The sequence below is a fragment of the Coregonus lavaretus genome (genome assembly GCF_964263955.1).
Source record: "Coregonus lavaretus genome assembly, chromosome: 16".
Lineage (NCBI taxonomy): Eukaryota > Metazoa > Chordata > Actinopteri > Salmoniformes > Salmonidae > Coregonus > Coregonus lavaretus.
Window position 1 is genome coordinate 8449518 of NC_140003.1, and position 13589 is coordinate 8463106.

General features: G+C 41.0%; 1 protein-coding gene across 1 annotated transcript in view; it reads left to right on the forward strand.

Annotated features, from left to right (window-relative positions):
- Positions 1-13589, forward strand: part of LOC311143509 (inactive dipeptidyl peptidase 10-like) — a gene marked incomplete at both ends in the record, with an annotated part of 296708 nt that overhangs the window by 122672 nt on the left and 160447 nt on the right. The gene's annotated exons all lie outside the window — the stretch shown is intronic.

Sequence of the window (13589 nt, forward strand, 5' to 3'; positions counted from 1 at the left end):
ACCTGCAGAGAGCTGGGACCAAAGTAACAAAGCCTACCATCAGTAACACACTACGCCGCCAGGGACTCAAATCCTGCAGTGTCAGACGTGTCCCCCTGCTTAAGCCAGTACATGTCCAGGCCCGTCTGAAGTTTGCTAGAGTGCATTTGGATGATCCAGAAGAGGATTGGGAGAATGTCATATGGTCAGATGAATCCAAAATAGAACTTTTTGGTAAAAACTCAACTTGTCGTGTTTGGAGGACAAAGAATGCTGAGTTGCATCCAAAGAACACCATACCTACTGTGAAGCATGGGGGTGGAAATATCATGGCTGTTTTTCTGCAAAGGGACTAGGACGACTGATCCGTGTAAAGGAAAGAATGAATGGGGCCATGTATCGTGAGATTTTGAGTGAAAACCTCCTTCCATCAGCAAGGGCATTGAAGATGAAACGTGGCTGGGTCTTTCAGCATGACAATGATCCCAAACACACCGCCCGGACAACGAAGGAGTGGCTTCGTAAGAATCATTTCAAGGTCCTGGAGTGGCCTAGCCAGTCTCCAGATCTCAACCGCATAGAAAATATTTGGAGGGAGTTGAAAGTCCGTGTTGCCCAGTGACAGCCCCAAAAAATCACTGCTCTAGAGGAGATCTGCATGGAGGAATGGGCCAAAATACCAGCAACAGTGTGTGAAAACCTTGTGAAGACTTACAGAAAACGTTTGACCTGAGTCATTGCCAACAAAGGGTATATAACAAAGTATTGAGAAACTTTTGTTATTGACCAAATACTTATTTTCCACCATAATTTGCAAATAAATTCATAAAAAATCCTACAATGTGATTTTCTGGATTTTCTTTTCTCATTTTGTCTGTCATAGTTGACGTGTACCTATGATGAAAATTACAGGCCTCTCTCATCTTTTTAAGTGGGAGAACTTGCACAATTGGTGGCTGACTAAATACTTTTTTCCCCCACTGTAGTCCTAAATATTTATAAAACTAAAAGCATAGTATTTGGGACAAATCATTCACTAAACCCTAAACCTCAACTAAATCTTGTAATACATCATGTGGAAATTGAGCAAGTTGAGGTGACTAAACTGCTTGGAGTAACCCTGGATTGTAAATTGTCATGGTCAAAATATGTTCATACATTAGTAGCTAAGATGGGGAGAAGTCTGTCCATAATAAAGCGCTGCTCTGCCTTCTTAACAACACCATCAACAAGACAGGTTTTACAGGCCCTAATTTTGTCGCACCTGTTCAGTTGTGTGGTCAGGTGCCACAAAGAGGGACCTCAGAAAATTACAATTGGCTCAGAACAAGGCAGCATGGCTGGCCCTTAAATGTAGACGGAGAGCTAACATTAACAATATGCATGTAAATCTCTCATGACTCAAAGTGGAGGAGAGATTGACTTCATCACTACTTGTTTTCGTAAGAAGTTTTGACATTCTGAAAGCACTGAGGTGTCTGTTTAAACTACTAGCACACAGCTTGGACACCCATGCATACCCCACAAGGCATCCCACCAAAGGTCTCTTCACAATCCCCAAGTCAAGAACATACTATGGGAGGTGCACAGTACTACATAGAGCCATGGCTACATGGAACTCTATTCCACATTCGGTAACTGATGCAAGCAGTAGAATCAGATTAAAAAAAAAAAAACAGATTAAAGTACACCTTATGGAACAGCAGGGACTGTGAAGAGAGACATACATAGGCACAGACACACATACACATAATAAGACACACACTCCACACACACGTACACATGTTGTATTGTAGATATGTGATAGTAGAGTAGTGACCTGAGGGAACACACTTAATGTGTTGTGAAAAGTGTTATGAAATGTAATTTCATGTAATATTTTAAATTGTATATAATTGCCTTAATGTTGCTGGAACCTAGGCAGCAGCTAATGGGTATCCTTAATAAATTCAAATACAAATCAGTGACGTCACCTGCTCTGAAACCTAGAAGTAGTAGTTTCCCTTGCGCTGAAAAAGCCACAGCTTTGTGGAGCGATAAGTAGCAATGCTTTGTGGGTGACAGTTGTCAATGTGTTCAGAGGGTCCCTGGTTCGAGCCCAAGTTGGGGCAAGGAAAGGGAAGCGACACTGTTACAGTACATACAGAATCACACAACCATTCACAGAAAATCAGAGGGAAAATCTCTAATTTATCAGTGGTTCCCATTTAATGCAGGCAGGCTAAGCAAACAATATATTTCTGAGCTGGTATTTATGACAGCAGGAGGGACCATATTTAGTTTACAAACTAAGATGAAAGAAAGCTATGATTCGATTGGTGTCCAGATATCACTAATGCTACATGAGTTACAGAGAGGGCAGTACAGACTACTTTTCTAAGTATAACTTGAGGACCCAGGTGAGGAGGGACACAATCTTGTTGGCCATCAGGTCCTCTGCAGCCATTTCCTGCACCCTCATGGACACGGTGTTGTGGTAGAGCATGAAGAACCTGTCAAGGTGTTGTAATGTGTTGGGAAGCATTGCACCAGTGTCATTGCTCACTGTGGCCTCCAGCCTTGCCCAGGGCGCGCTGCAGCACTATCCACAGTTGCTTGGCCAAGTCCTCCAACAGGCCCTGCACCTTGCCAAAGTAGTTTCGAAGAGGTTCATGATGTGCGTGTAATGGTGCAGCTGGCCATACCTGAAAATATATTCTTCAAATTCTCCATGACTGAGGCTAGCTGACTGTGTTCCATCCCAGCATATTTTACATCCTTCAGGTTCTCAATGGTGTTGATGGTTTGCCTCCAGTCGCTGCTGACTTTAGGGAGTTCTGGATGTCCTTCACGTCCCCAAGGACATTGTGGAGCTGACGGAGGCCTGAACGGACCCCATATCTAACTGGGAGTGGATTGCAGCCTGGAGAGTGGGGACAGACAATTGTAAATGGTTTAAATAAGGTTTTACATTACTCAAATGGCAGTACAGATTCACAGAATGCAGCCAATGTCAAAGCTAAATAAATTATTTCTACCTTCAGTCGTGCTTCTACTAAAACTCACAGCACAGCCATTGGTTAGGCAATACACAAGTAAGTTTTTGATCAGCAAGAGTAGAGCGGTTCGGGGCTCAGGGTTGGAATAGCCATTGCAGTGTGTAATGCAGCCTAGTTTTATTTACACCATCCCAACAGCTATCTTAGAAATATAACTTTGCTGTGTGCTTAGCAGGTGAATTATTCATTTTCTAATGATTATGCTAGCTAGTTAGCTAGCTATGGCTCCATAGAGACTCAAGCTAATTTTAGCTAGCTAGCTTAAAAATAGCTTGCAAAATAACTTTACCTACAGTGCCTTGCAAAAGTATTCATCCCCCTTGGCGTTTTTCCTATTTTGTTGCATTACAACCTGTAATTTAAATAGATTTTTATTTGGATTTCATGTAATGGACATACACAAAATAGTCCAAATTGGTGAAGTAAAATGAAAAAAATTACTTGTAAAAAGAATTTCTAAAAAATAAATAACGGAAATGTGGTGTGTGTATATGTATTCACCCCCTTTGCTATGAAGCCCCTAAATAAGATATGGTGCAACCAATTACCTTCAGAAGTCACATAATTAGTTAAATAATGTCTACCTGTGTGCAATCTAAGTGTCACATGATCTCAGTATATATACACCTGTTCTGAAAGGCCCCAGAGTCTGCAACACCACTAAGCAAGGGGCACCACCAAGCAAGCGGCATCATGAAGACCAAGGAGCTCTCCAAACAGGTCAGGGACAAAGTTGTGGAGAAGTACAGATCAGGATTGGGTTATAAAAAAATATCAGAAACTTTGAACATCCCACGGAGAACCATTAAATCCATTATTAAAATATTGAAAGAATATGGCACCAAAACAAACCTGCCAAGAGAGGGCCGCCCACCAAAACACACGGACCAGGCAAGCAGGGCTTTAATCGGAGAGGCAACAAAGAGACCAAAGGTAGCTCCACAGCGGAGATTGGAGTATTTGTCGTAGGACCACTTTAAGCCGTACACTCCACAGAGCTGGGCTTTACGGAAGAGTGGCCAGATCAAAGGCATGTGGGAGACTCCCCAAACATATGGAAGAAGGTACTCTGGTCAGATAAGACTAAAATGTAGCTTTTTGGCCATCAAGCAAAACGCAATGTCTGGCAAAACGTGTTGGGCATCACCCCGAGAACACTATCCACACAGTGAAGCATGGTGGTGGCAGCATTATGCTCTGTTGATGTTTTTCATCGGCAGGGACTGGGAAACTGGTCAGAATTGAAGGAATGATGGCGCTAAATACAGGGAAATTCTTGAGGTGAAACCTGTTTCTGTCTTCCAGAGATTTGAGACTGGGACGGAGGTTCACCTTCCAGCAGGACAATGACCCTAAGCATACTGCTAAAGCAACACTCAAGTGGTTTAAGGGGAAACATGTAAATGTATTGGAATGGACTAGTCAAAGCCCAGACCGCATTCCAATTGAGAATCTGTGGTATGACTTAAAGATTGCTGTACACCAGCGGAACCCATCCAACTTGAAGGAGCTGGAGCAGTTTTGCCTTGAAGAATGGGCTAAAAGCTTATAGAGACATACCCCAAGAGACTTGCAGATGTAATTGCTGCAAAAGGTGGCTCTACAAAGTATTGACTTTGGGGGGGTGAATAGTTATGCATGCACAAATCTTCAGTTTTTTTTGTCTTGTTTCTTGTTTTGCATCTTCAAGGTGGTAGGCATGTTGTGTAAATCAAATGATACAACCCCCCCCAAAATCCATTTTAATTCCAGGTTGTAAGGCAACAAAATAGGAAAAATGCCAAGGGGGGTGAATACTTTCGCAAGCCACTGTAATCGATTTTGGTAGCTAGTATTAAACTACAATATTTGAGTTACAAAATCTTAACAGTGAATTGGACAATAGCTTCCATAAATGTAAACAAAGAAAAAAGATTGTTACCTAGCCATAAAATAAAGACATTTCAACTTGCATGCCATGACAGCTGACAGCTGGGCTTCATTGTTGGACTCGTGATAACCTGGTAACGCACCATCCGCTCAAGAAAAAAACGGCTCAGATGTATACTAACGCATTATGAGCCTTTTATGTGCTCCAAGTGACTTTGAGACAAGGCTATTTGAAGGATTACCACTGTTTTAATGCCCATGTGAGCTGTCACCAACCAACCAGTGTAGAGTTTGCTGGTCTATGAAAACCTCATCTAATTAGTTAGAAGAAACAGGCCCCACCACCCAGAGCTCCTGCTCTCTCGCTCGATCTCCTTGCTTGCAAATCGTTGTCTGCACATCTACAAATGTTTTTGTCATGTCAGGGCGCTAAAGTGCTGCCAAAAGTCTGAGTGAGCGAAATTGACATGTGCAGGGCTACAGATGCAATTATTGCTGTCAAATATGAACTTCGAATGTGATTACAAATACAAATTAGTTTTTGTTCAACTCATCAGTTACACATTTGAGAATGTGTTTACAACTACATATTATTATTTCATGTTCACAACTCATCAGTTACACACTTGCAAATGTTGTTTACAACTACATATCTATTCTGCACGCTCAAATCATTATGTCAATGATTTACCTCCATAAAATATGATCTAAAACATTGTTAAAAATGTACAAGAAGTTTGCACACCGTCTTGTTCCCTTTGCTTACATGTAAAACATTTATAATGGAGAAAATACCAACCAGTTTTTCACTTGGTTAAAACTCCTTTCAATTAACTTCATACATCACCCAACTCATGGACTATGTAGTTAACCATGTTATTTCAATATTTCGTGAGTCATATTGTACTTTTGCACATTACATGCCTGAATTAACAGGGTAGAATGATGAGACGGAGAAAAGGTAGTAGTGTTCAGTATCAGACATTTCCTAGATTGAAGAAGAAACATCCAAGACCTCACGATCACACTAACGCTCCCCATTGACGTCACAGCTCCCCTAGTGGCGGTAACCATATGCATTACTTTCAATGCAAATACCCAGAAGGCCTAGAATATGATACAAGGGATGGCTCTATAAAATAACAAACTAAATAAAACATCAAAAATATAACCATACATGTTTGTGTGCGTCACACCAATGATGTCACATCCTTTGATGTGTGTGTGTGTGTGATATTCCACAAGGCGGTTAACAAAGGTATATATCAACATGGTAAATTCACATTTCCTCAATTGCCTTCTCCAGTCCCCAAACTTCAGAGGTTAGGCCTGTCCTTTCAATACACGGACATCAGTAATATTAATCTCTGATTCAAAAATGTTTGGAGAAATTATCTGCACATTCACTCAGCAGTCCGATGAAAGGACTACTGCTGGTCATTTGATGCGTCTGATGTTTTTGTGCCCAGAGCAAAACCTTTGAAAAACACAAATTGCAGAGCAAATCAACCATTTTGATGTCAAACTTCATGACAGCAGGGTTCTGAAATTAGTGTTGATATGCAAATGTCCCTACAACAGGAAATTATGTTGCTCCACGGTGTCTTTAGATGCATGTCATGCCACTGTGGTGGAATGTGCACAAAGACGTGTGGAGATATAAAAATTAGCGTGACAGATATAAATGAATGGAAATACATGCTGCAATTGTATTTCCCGTTGACTTAAAAACAAAAGGCAAACCTTGCCAATGGGAATAAAAAACCTCATGCAGCAATGGTACTGTCAAAAAACATTAGACTACATACAGAATCATACTAGTCATACCAATTGCAACTTCATTACAGTTTTATTTATGTAAGTATTTAAATTAAAACGTACAGTTTTAAGTGAAAAGGTGTTCGTATCTTTCATAGAGCTTATGTCTTCTTTGAATACCTAATCCTAGCTGTTCAAAAGTGAAATCAGATAGAGCCTCTACGTGATATGTTGTTGCGGAAAAACGTCTCTCCTTTGATGAAGTGCAGATTAATCAGATATCATGGCCCGTAGCGTCTCTGTGAAGTCAAAACCCTTCCATCAAACTCACCAGTTCAAAGCCCTTGACAATAAGTAAAAACTACAAAATCAAAGTAGATAAGAACATAAGCTTGAGACAATAACAGCACAGCACTTCTTGTCCAGTTAAGAGACTTAATTACAGGACTGTTTGTTAATAATTATGGTAATACATGGATGTGACTTGAAAGGCTAAAAGCTATGACATCATCATACACAGCTGGGTGACTTCCTGCTTACAGACAACAACAACAACAACAACAACAAAATTAATATTGTCCAAGTGTCACTATTGGCTGTCCCCAATGTTGGTATGACTCATGGAAATGCATACATTGAAAGATCCGACAGTGGCAGTCTGGGCAGATATGAATTTTGTTGTTGATAACTGTAAGCAGGAAGTAGCCCCACTGTGCATTGTGACATTGTATCTCCCTGTCTATCTTAAAACACTGTGCAGGAGATGTTGTCTGGCACTGCAGAGAAAGATGAACACGCAATAAATCTATCTCACAAACCAAACCTCACTGTTTGTGAGTGTGAATGTGAATGTTTTGAGGCCTAATACAAAGAAACACCTATTGGTATTTGTTATTGCTACAAATCCAAAGCAGTGAGTTCAACTGGGCTAGTCTTCTACATCTGAAGTTGGCCCTCCTCAAGTCTACAAGGGGATTTGACAGTACAATCATATTTTCCACCTTTAAACACACACGCACACACACACACACACACAAGCGCCGAAACCCTCCTCAAAGTCAACACAGTGATTTCACTGTACAACCAACCCATTCCACCCTAAATTTGCTGTTGAATTGAATGTGGAGGAGTTCCATGGAATATCTCTGCTGTAGGCCTACGTGAATTAAAAAGACTTTCAACTGTAGAAATTCATATGCTGCTGTACTTTGGTATCACTTCAGTTCAAGGTTCTGTTTTGCTTCTTTTCTCTTCTCTCCTTTGTTATTTTGTGAAAACTCCCCCCAGCTTTAGCAAAGCAATAACCTGAAACGCACTTGATTACTCTCTGCCTGCAGGAATGACTTTGATCTTGATGCTGTAATTCAACGTATAATTCCTTGTTCCAGTGACGTGTTCTTCATATATAGCTGGATAACATGGTGTTTGAAGTACAGCAGTGAGAGGGAGGCTAGTTTAAAACAACTCAGCACATACACTGAGTGTACAAAACATTAAGAACACCTTTCTCATATTGAGTTGCACCCCACCCTTTTGTCCTCAGAACAGCCTTAATTCGTCGGGGCATTGATTCTACAAGGTGTCGAAAGCATTCCACAGGGATGCTGGCCCATGTTGACGCCAATGCTTCCCACAGTTGTGTCAAGTTGGCTGGATGTCCTTTGGGTGGTGGACCATTCTTGATACACATGGGAAACTGTTGATCGTGAAAACCCCAGCAACGTTTCAGTTCCTGACACAAACCGGTGAGCCTGGCACCTACTACCATACCTTGTTGAAAGGCACTTAAATCTTTTGTCTTGCCCATTCATCCTCTAAATGGCACACACACAATTGTCTCAAGGCTTAAAAATCCTTCTTTAACCTGTCTTCCCCCTCCTTCATCTACACTGATTGAAGTGGATTTAACAAGTGACATCAATAAGGTATCATAGATTTCACCTGAATTCACCTGGTCAGTCTATGTCATGGAAAAAGCAGGTGTTCATAATGTTTTGTGCACTCAGCAAACTTGACTTGTTGAAAATATTGTTCAAGTCATTATCAACAGCCAAACTGTATCAACATGTTTCAGTGCAAAACAACACGTTTGGTTGTATTTTGCCTACCAGAACCGTACTGTGCTGGCTCAAAGATATTATATTTTGACATGCGTCACCAGTTCAGCTCGGTTTGGCTCAATGGTATGAAACGGGTATAACTGCTGTTTTACAGCAATCCTAATGCATAGTTTCCATTGTCCAGCATGAGAAAACTATGTGATTGGCTAACAAACAACACAATCACGTTGTCAGCCTGTCCAATGTCAATCCAAGAAGGAATGATATCCTATGGCCATAGATCTCATAGTACCCTTTAGAGCTGCCCACACATTACTTCTATGTTATATCATAGCTGTTTTCCCACACGGTAAAGAGCATGTTATGTTATATGCAACACTGATACAGCTAATGCGGGTTTTGCTCTCCTTTTGATGCAGGCTTCATTCCACTAGGACGACGAGTGGTGCACATGCAAAGGTTAAGTGGGATTTATGCTAATGCTAGAGATGCTACTAGAATGCACAGCACACAGAACAAAACAGTATTTCCCCTCTCGCTCTCCTTCTATATCTTGTCAAAACAAAGCCTGGATTAATTTACGACCTTCACGACTCACCTCCTTTAGTGTTATTCTTTATAAATCTATTTTTTGCACAATTGTGGTCGTTCTACAGTAAGTCCACGTCTCTGACATTCTGTATAGTGTAAGTAGAGTGGATCAAGTGCAATAAGTCAATATTTCAGCTTCAATTGGAGGGCCTGTTGTTTGCCCTTGAATTTATGAAGTGTTGACATCTCAGAGTTATATGTCACTGGCTTTGGTGGACTTAGTGCTTTATTGTCATTAAGTGGGAGAGGGAGGACAACAAATTAGCGTAAAATAAGAAGTCAGACAATACAAACCTGTCATTCCGACAGTCTTTGTCATGATTGAAAATGTTCAGTGTGAATGGGTTCATATAGACTCCATCTTGCTTATTATGGTTGACATGTTAATGATGTGAAGTGTCTCAAACTGATGGGTCATTCCACGTCAAAAAGCACAAGAAAGAGGATTTCAACACCCACCATCTCAGATTATTCTGAAATTATTTATGTAGTTGAAAAACATGTAAGATTTGCATTCCTGAAACATTATTTTGTTTAAATTAAATGTTATCTCTGAGAAATTAAGCTAATTGATTGCATCCAAATTCAGATAATATTCAATATATATAGTACCCAACATCCGAGGCCGAACTTCTTCCTACCAATTAGTAAGACATGAGGAATGCCCAAAAAAATTTTTAAACCACCCACAAACCCCTCCACACCCCATGCCAATCCCACCCTAACAACCAGTACACAGTATCAGTTCTCAACACTAGCCGGTCTCCGCCAAGTACTCCTGCCCTGAACTTTAGTCACTGTTACTAGCCGGCTACCACCCGGTTACTCTACCACGCACCTTAGAAACTGCTGCCCTATGTATATAGTCATGGAACGCTGGTCACTTCAATAATGTTTATAGACTTTTTTACCCACTTCATATGTATACACTACATGACCAAAAGTATATGGACACCTGCTCGTCGAACATCTCATTCCAGAATCATGGGCATTAACATGGAGTTGGTCCCCCCTTTGCTGCTATAACAGCATCCACTCTTTCATTCAGCCACAAGAGCATTAGTGAGGTCGGGCACTGATGTTGGGGCGATTAGGCTTGGCTCACAGTCGGCATTCCAATTCATCCCAAAGGTGTTTGATGGGGTTGAGGTCAGGGCTCTGTGTAGGCCAGTCAAGTTCCTACACACCAATCTCGTCAAACCATTTATGTATGGAGCTCGCTTTGGGCACGGGGGCATTGTCATGCTGAAATAGGAAAGGGCCTTCCCCAAACTGTTGCCACAAAGTTGGAAGCACAGTATCGTCTAGAATGTCATTGTATGCTGTAGCATTAAGATTTCCCTTCACTGGAACTAAGTGGCCTTGCCAGAACCATGAAAAACTGCCCCAAACCATTATTCCTCCTCTACTAAACTACAGTTGGCACTATGCATTGGGGCAGGGAGCGTTCTCCTGGCATCCGCCAAACCCAGATTTATCCGTCGGACTGCCAGACCGCGAAGCGTGATTCAACACTCCAGAGAACGCGTTTCCACTCCAGCCGACGCTTGACATTACGCATGGTGATCTTAGGCTTGCGTGCAGCTGCTCGGCCATGGAAACCCATTTCATGAAGCTCCTGATGAACCGTTATTGTGCTGATGTTGCTTCCAGAGGCAGTTTGGAACTCGGTAGTGAGTATTGCAATCGAGGACAGACGATTTTCACGTGCTACGCGCTTCAGCACTTGGCCTACCACTGAGCTGCTGTTGCTCCTAGACGTTTCCACTTCACAATAACAGCATTTACAGTTGACCGGGGCAGCTCTAGCAGGGTAGAAATTTGATGAACTGACTTGTTGGAAAGGTGGTATCCTATGACGGTGCCATGTTGAAAGGTACTGAAATTACAATTTGGACTCCAGACCAAAGGCCATTCTACTGCCAATGTTTGTCTATGGGGATTGCATGGCTGTGTGCTCGATTTTATACACCTGTCAGCAACAGGTGTGGCTGAAATAGCCAAATCCCCTAAATTGAAGGGGTTTCCACATTCTTTTGTATATATAGTGTATATGGTATTATAGTCAAGGCCTATCCTATTTATCTATTGCTGTACACATTCTATTCTTCAGATATACTACGTATTCTATCCATACACCATATTGTCTATACATCCCATCACATACACTACCGGTCAAAAGTTTTAGAACACCTACCCATTCAAGGTTTTTCTTCATTTTTACTATTTTCTACATTGTAGAATAATAGTGAATACATCAAAACTATGAAATAACACATATGGAATCATGTAGTAAGCAATTTTTTTTTAAACAAATCAAAATATATTTTACATTTCAGATTCTTCAAAGTAGCCACCCTTTGCCTTGATGACAGCTTTGCACACTCTTGGCATTCTCTCAACCAGCTTCACCTGGAATGCTTTTCCAACAACCTTGAAGGTGTTCCCACATATGCTGAGCACTTGTTGGCTGCTTTTCCTTCACTCTGGGTTCCGACTCATCCCAAACCATCTCAATTTGGTTGAGGTTGGGGGACTGTGGAGGCCAGGTCATCTGATGCAACACTCCATCACTCTCCTTCTTGGTAAAATAGCCCTTACACAGCCTGGAGGTGTGTTTTGGGTCATTGTCCTTTTGAAAAACAAAAGATAGTCCCACTAACCGCAAACCAGATGGGATGGCGTATCACCGCAGAATGCTGTGGTAGCCATGCTGGTTAAGTGTGCCTTGAATTCTAAATAAATCACTGACAGTGTCACCAGCAAAGCACCCCCACACCATAACACCTCCTCCTCCATGCTTTACGGTGGGAACTACATATGCTGAGATCTCACAAAGACACGGTGGCTGGAACCAAAAATCTCAAATTTGGACTCCAGATGAAAGGACACATTTCCACCGGTCTAATGTCCATTGCTAGTGTTTCTTGGCCCAAGCAGGTCTCTTCTTCTTATTGGTGTCCTTTAGGAATGGTTTCTTTGCAGCAATTCGACCATGAAGGCCTGATTCACACAGTCTCCTCTGAACAGTTGATGTTGAGATGTGTCTGTTACTTGAACTCTGTGAAGCATTTATTTGGGCTGCAATTTCTGAGGCTGGTAACTCTAATGAACTTATCCTCTGCAGCAGAGGTAACTCTGGGTCTTCCATTCCTGTGGTGGTCCTCATGAAAGCCAGTTTCATCATAGTGCTTGATGGTTTTTGTGAATGCACTTAAAGACGTTTTCAAAGTTCTTGAAATGTTCCATATTGACTGACATTCATGTCTTAATGTAATGATGGACTCTTGTTTCTCTTTGCTTATTTGAGCTGTTCTTGCTGTAATATGGACTTGGTCTTTTACCAAATAGGGCTATCTTCTGTATACGCCCCCCTACCTTGTCACAACACAACTGATTGGCTCAAACGCATTAAGAAGGAAAGACATTCCACAAATTAACTTTTAAGAAGGCACACCTGTTAATTGAAATGTATTCCAGGTGACTACCTCATGAAGCTGGTTGAGAGAATGCCAAGAGTGTGCAAAGCTGTTATCAAAGCAAAGGGTGGCTATTTGAAGAATCTCAAATATAAAATATATTTTGATTTGTTTAACACTTTCTTGGTTACTACATGATTCCATATGTGTTACTTCATAGTTTTGATGTCTTCACTATTATTCTACAATGTAGAAAATAGCAAAAATAAAGAAAAACCCTTGAATGAGTAGGTGTGTCTAAAGTTTTGACTGGTATACAGTGCACTTGTAAAGTATTCAGAAACCTTGAATTTTTCCACATTTTGTTACGTTACAGCATTTGACCACTAGGTGCCGCTAGATTCCACCACACTCTTTTATCAATTTTGATTGTCTCTTGTGTTTATTAAATAGATTGCAACACTTCCTTTGCAACTTTGGGTGGAAAACCAATAGATTTGGCTCATTATGAAAATACATTGTGTGGTCATCCTCACAATTCAAGCCAGTCCATAAAAGCAAATCAGTTTGTTCTTCTCTTAGCAACCTAATACTTCAACCCAACTCTCCATGAATAGTACAGCAAGTGGCCGCTCTCTGATACCACATGTATGCAATCCTCATATGAAGACTTTTCCTACAAGCCCAAAACGTTGATGGAGAAATGGGCTAGAGACTACAATGTTGTGAAACCCTAATACAATAATGAATTGCATGGCAGTCTTATGTTTTTCAATAAAGTTATTAGGAAACAGCTCTATATGTATTGTAATTAGTGACATTTACCATTAACACCAACCCAATATCATTATTATTGCAAAACACTATACAGTGTG